Source organism: Neophocaena asiaeorientalis, unplaced genomic scaffold, assembly GCF_003031525.2.
Source record: "Neophocaena asiaeorientalis asiaeorientalis breed wild unplaced genomic scaffold, Neophocaena_asiaeorientalis_V1.1 scaffold25, whole genome shotgun sequence".
NCBI classification, from domain to species: Eukaryota; Metazoa; Chordata; class Mammalia; order Artiodactyla; family Phocoenidae; genus Neophocaena; species Neophocaena asiaeorientalis.
This window is the reverse complement of record NW_020172492.1, coordinates 3,991,140-3,996,970: the sequence shown is the minus strand read 5'-3', so window position 1 is coordinate 3,996,970 and position 5,831 is coordinate 3,991,140. Positions and strand designations below refer to the sequence as shown.

At 36.9% G+C, this 5,831-nt stretch overlaps 1 pseudogene; it reads left to right on the top strand.

Annotated features, from left to right (window-relative positions):
• Positions 1-450: 450 nt before the first annotated feature.
• LOC112395154 (ATP synthase subunit g, mitochondrial pseudogene) lies at positions 451-785 on the top strand (annotated as a pseudogene).
• Positions 786-5,831: the final 5,046 nt, after the last annotated feature.

The following is a 5,831-nucleotide window of genomic DNA, read 5'->3' as shown; positions in this document are numbered from 1 at the left end:
TTAAACTCAGAGATTATTATTTTATTTATTTATTTATTTATTTATTTATTTATTTATTTATTTTTGGCTGTGTTGGGTCTTCATTGCTGCATGCGGGCTTTCTCTAGTTGGGGCTACTCAACTGGGGCAAGCTGGGGCTACTCTTCATTGAGGTGCATGGGCTTCTCATTGAGGTGGCTTCTCTTGTTGCGGAGCACAGGCTCTAGGTGCGTGGGCTTCCATAGTTGTGGCACGTGGGCTCAGTAGTTTTGGTGCATGGGCTTAGTTGCTCCGCAGCATGTGGGATCTTCCCCGACCAGGGTTCGAACCCGTGTCCCCTGCATTGGCAGGCAGATTCTTAACCACTGCGCGACCAGGGAAGTCTCTTAGATTATTTTTTTTAAATATTGCAAAATTGCTTGTGGGCATATCTACCAACATTAAGAAAGGAGAGGTGTCATTCAGCCGGCCAGTCGGCGCGACGGGCTTTCCGTCCTAGAACCATGGCCCAGTTTGCCCGTAACCTCGCGGAGAAGGCCCCGGCGCTGGTCAGCGCTGCTGTGACTCACTCAAAGCCTCGATTGGCCACATTTTGGCACTATGCCAAGGTTGAGCTGGTTCCTCCAACCCCTGCTGAGATCCCTACAGCTATTCAGATCTTGAAAAAAATTATCAATAGTGCTCAAACTGGTAGCTTCAAACAGCTTACAGTTAAGGAAGCTCTACTGAATGGTTTGGTGGCCACTGAGGTGTGGATGTGGTTTTATGTTGGCGAGATCATAGACAAGCGTGGCATCATTGGCTAAAATGTTTGAAGACCAATCTTTGCTTTGTTATTTGGGTGTTCTTGGACCATGTGTGAGCAGACTGCTATTTGAATAAAATAAGACAATGCGTCAAAATCAAAAAACAAAACAAAACAAAACTGTGCTCAACTAGAGCAGCTTGAGAAGAAAGTTTGTTCAGGGGCCTGTTGAAATGTGCGCACTCCACCTATGTTACCTTCTTCTCAGCGGATCCCATTAGGTTCAGTGGGGTGCTTTGCATAGTGGCAAATTTGTTAAGAGGGAACTGTATTTCTCATAACTTACAAAAGTAAATGGTACAATATTTTAGAGATGGAAGGAAGGCAGATGCCATGACTGCTTGAAGGTTATCATGGTTAGATTCATGACACGACATGACAAACAGCCGCAGGGCTGCTCCCCACGTCCCAGCTGGTCCTCTCTCCCTCTGCTCTGTATACAGCGCTGGCTGTGGACTGCCAGCCCTGCAGAATAAGAGCAGCACGGCCCCATCACTCAATGCCGGGTAGTGTAACAGCAGTCACCATAGCTTCCCATAGACTGTCCCAAATCGGCAACACCAATATTGGGCTTCTCCGATTGACTAAGTCAATGGCAACTCTGATCATCCAGTTCTCATGTTCAGAACTTCACTATCTGAATTCTTTCCACAACTATGGAAGTTTTAATGTCTCTACTATATCCCTGCAACAGATTATATTTTCTAAAGATGACCACAATGATCACTCCCATTCTACATGATCTCACAAGGTGACTCTTGATTCAGACATGCCTCACATCAAGTACTGGGATTTATTTTTCACCCTCATGTCTTGAATCTGGGAAGACACCTGAGACAACTTCAAGCAATAGAGTGTGGGGGTGATGGTGCTATATTATTTCAGATGCAGATCATCGTACTGAGAGGTACTTTTTTTTTTAATTGGAATATAGTTGCTTTACAATTTATACTAGTTTCTGCTGTACAGCAAAGTGAATCAGCCATACATATACATATATCCCCTCTTTTCTGGATTTCCTTCCCATCTAGGTTACCACAGAGCACTGAGCAGAGTTCCCGGTGCTATACAGTAGGTTCTCACTAGTTATCTATTTTATACATAGTAGTGTATATATGTCAGTCACAATCTCCCAATTCATCCTACCTCCTCTTTCCCCACCTTGGTGTCCATACATTTGTCTGAGCAGTACTTTCACCTTGCTTTCTCAGGAAGCTCACTCTTGGAACACACCCATGAGCCCAGGAGCCTCACAGAGGCCCATCTAACTCATCAGCTGTTAAAGAACTTACGATGTCTCTTCAACATGCTATCATCTTTTTCAAAGTCTAAAATATTTCTTTATGCAACTACAGATTATAATAGTCAGTGAAATAAGTCAGGAAGAGAAAGACAAATACCATATGATATCACTTATATGTGGAATCTAAAATATGACACAAATGAACCTATCTATGAAACAGAAACAGAATCACAGCCACAGAGAACAGACTGGTGGTTGCCAAGGGGGACGGGGTTGGAGGAGGGATGGAGTGGGAAGTTGGGCTTAGCAGATGTAAACTTTTATATGCAGAATGGATAAACAACAAAGTCCTACTGTATAGCACAGAGAACTATATTCAATATCCTATGATAAACCATAATGGAAAACAATATAAAAAATATTTAAAAAAAATATATATGTGTGTGTGTATAACTGAATCATTTTGCTGGACAGCAGTAATTAATACAACATTGTAAAAGAACTATGTTTCAGTAAAAATATTTCTTTATAATCAAGTGAATTTTATCATCACAAAGCATTTATCAAGTACATCTAACTTAAAATTACCTTATAAATATTTCACTGTCAGCACAATTCCTACACCACTAGAACGAAGAATTCCGCTTTGCATTCCTCAAAGAGCATTCATTCATTTCATATGTGCAGCAGCTTCAACCCACAGATGATCATTCTGAGTAGCTGTGAAAAAAATAAGAAGTGCGAAGTTCTCAGGTTTATGTGATAAATCCTTGACGTATCTTTTGTTCTCAGGATTCATAACACAATCTAGTGGGTTATTTAATGGGAAAAATATGTATAGAAATAAAAATACACTTTAAAATAATAATCTTAATATTATAATTGCAGTATGTAGAAACTCTTCATTTGAAAGAGTAAATCATCCTTATAAATATTTGCTAGACTAGAAGGCATTAAATAGATGCTTGTGTATTTTTTTAAGCAGTGCTTTTCAATCTCATATTCTTTGAATCTTTTTTTTTCACAGTTACTATGCAATGATTCATTAATTCCTATGACCACCATAGAACCCGTTTTGGCGTTTTGTGTTTCAGAATTCTTAGTGCATTAGTAAAGAATTTTCTGCCCTGAGATGTATTTGATCTTGGGTTGATCTAACAAAAGTCAAATTTCACGATGAGGCAGATACTTTATAGTCAAATGTATTAGTAGTAGTCGGGTTTCTTCAGAGAAACTGAACCAATAGCATATTGGGGGAGAGAGAGAGAGGGAGAGAAAATATTAATTTTAAGAAACTGGCTCATGTGATTGTGGGGCTGGCATGTCCAAAACCCACAGGGAAGGCCAGCAGACTGGAAATTCCTGCAGCAGTCTGTGTTGTAGTCTCAAGTCCAAAGACAACATGGAGGCAGAATTCCTTCCCCTTCAGGGGACCTCAGTCTTTTCTCTTAAAGCTTTCCATAGATGGTGTGAAGCCCTCCCACTTTATGGAAGGTAATCTGCTTTACTCAAAGTCTATGATTTAGATGTCAATCACATTTAACAAATGTCTTCACAGCAACACCTAGACTGGTGTTTGACCAAACAACTGTGCACCACAGCCTAGCCGAGTTGACATAAAATTAACCTTCACACCAGGTAAAACTGAGTCTCTAAATTTTTATTTTATCTTATTTTAGAATGAATTTAGCTATGTAAAAATAAGAGAAGCACATTACACAAGTACAGAAAAGTCAAAATTAATACAGAAAAATATAAGAAAATGTGCATTACTTGTATGGGTTCAATTAAATTTGCAATTGTTATACAAACTACGAATTTTTAAACTTATGTTTACCATATAAAATTGAAGTAAAGCTAAGGGATTGTTTTATAGCAAAATATTTTTTATCTAACATTATTCAAAAATATTACTTCTTTAAACTTCCTTTGTGGAAAAAAATATGAACTGCATGAAAAATTTGAAATCATATTTTTTTATCTGCATTTCAATTTTAGCCAGAATTGAGTAACTCCTTGCTATTAAAGAAACTCCCGTAGTGCTGCATCACATATTAGTTCCTTTTCCTGGAGAACCTTGACTAGGTATCTACTTGCCTGACTCTTTTTCAATCTCCAGTTTTTTTAAATTTTATTTACTTTTTATTGAAGTATAGTTGATTTATAATGTAGTGCCAATCCCTGCTGTACAGCGAAGTGACTCAGTTATACACATATAGACATTCTTTTTTTAAATCTTCTTTTCCATTATGGTTTATCACAGGATATTGAATATACTTCCCTGTGCTATACAGTAGGACCTTGTTGTTTATCCATTCTATATATAATAGTTTACATCTGCTAATCCCAAACTCCCCATCCTTCCCTCCCCCTTGGCAACCACAAGTCCATTTTCTATGTCTGTGAGTCTGTTTCTATTTTGTAGATAGGTTCATTTGTGTCATATTTTACATTCCACATAAGTGATATCATATGGTATTTGTGTTTCTCTTTCTGACTTCCGTTAGTATGAGAATCTCTAGTTGTATCCATGTTGCTGCAAATGGCATTATTTCATTCTTTTTTATGGCTGAGTAGTATTCCATTATATATATGTATCATATCTTCTTTACCCATTCATCTATCGATGGACATTTAGGTTGTTTCCATGTTTTGGCTACTGTAAATAGTGCTGCTATGAACATAAGGGTGCATATATCTTTCTTCAATCTCCAGTTTTAATTACAATTCTCACAGAGGTTTTATGAGATCAATAATTATAATGTATCCCCTAATACTATTTATAATTTTAAAAAATTACTGCTTTATATATTCTTGACATACTCTTCCAATACATTTAAATCTATCTAAAATAATCATATTTACTTGTTTAATTTTCTATTGTTGCCTCAAACCCCTGGAAAGTAATGAGACACCTAATAATACAAATTTAACAAATAAGTAAATGAATGATCAAATGAATGAATAAATAATGCTATGTTATATGGAAATAATGTTCCATGGACTGCACGTTGATGGATGTTGTCTTCAAAAGGTGTATTAATTAGGCTTACCCTACCTTATAATATATAATTGTTTGAACACGATAAAAGTTTATTTTTTATTCACATTATTAAACAAATGAGCCTGATCAGTTCTCATCCAAATGTTGATTCAGATATTAGAATCCCTCTACCTTATGGTTCTGCTAGTCTCAACACATGACTTCCAAAATTATCAAGCTTGTCTGTATCAAGCCAGTGGAAGAGGAAGGAAGAAGTAGCAGAAGCTGGGCCTTTACCTTTACGTTGATCCAGAGCCAACAAACTTCACTTTAAGAACAATTCATAGGTTAAGATTTAGACACAAGGGAGGGGGATGCAGCCCCTTTCCTGCCACAACTTTGTACTGTGGAATACCCATGATTATCTTAAGTTCTGAAAATCTCTCTGCTATTACATTTTTTGAGTCATGACTTTTTTTTTCTAGTTATATCTTTTTAAATTTTCTCTGTCAGGTTTACAAATGAAGTTGGTATGTAGCGTCCTAACCTTACTGCATCATGGTGTTTGGGGAGCACCCTCAGAGGCATTTATAGACAACATCTGGCAAGACCTCAAAAGCATGATTTATTGTGTTAACCTCATTACTTTCCTTATACTATTTTTATTCATTTTATTTCTCATGTGTTCTGGTTTCTTCAAATGATGGAATAAAGTTCCATGCAGAACACATAAAGGAGACATAAAAATATATTAAAACATATATAAAATATGCAATGACATTTTTAAGGAGAAACAGATTTGAAAGGTAAATTTATTTTAA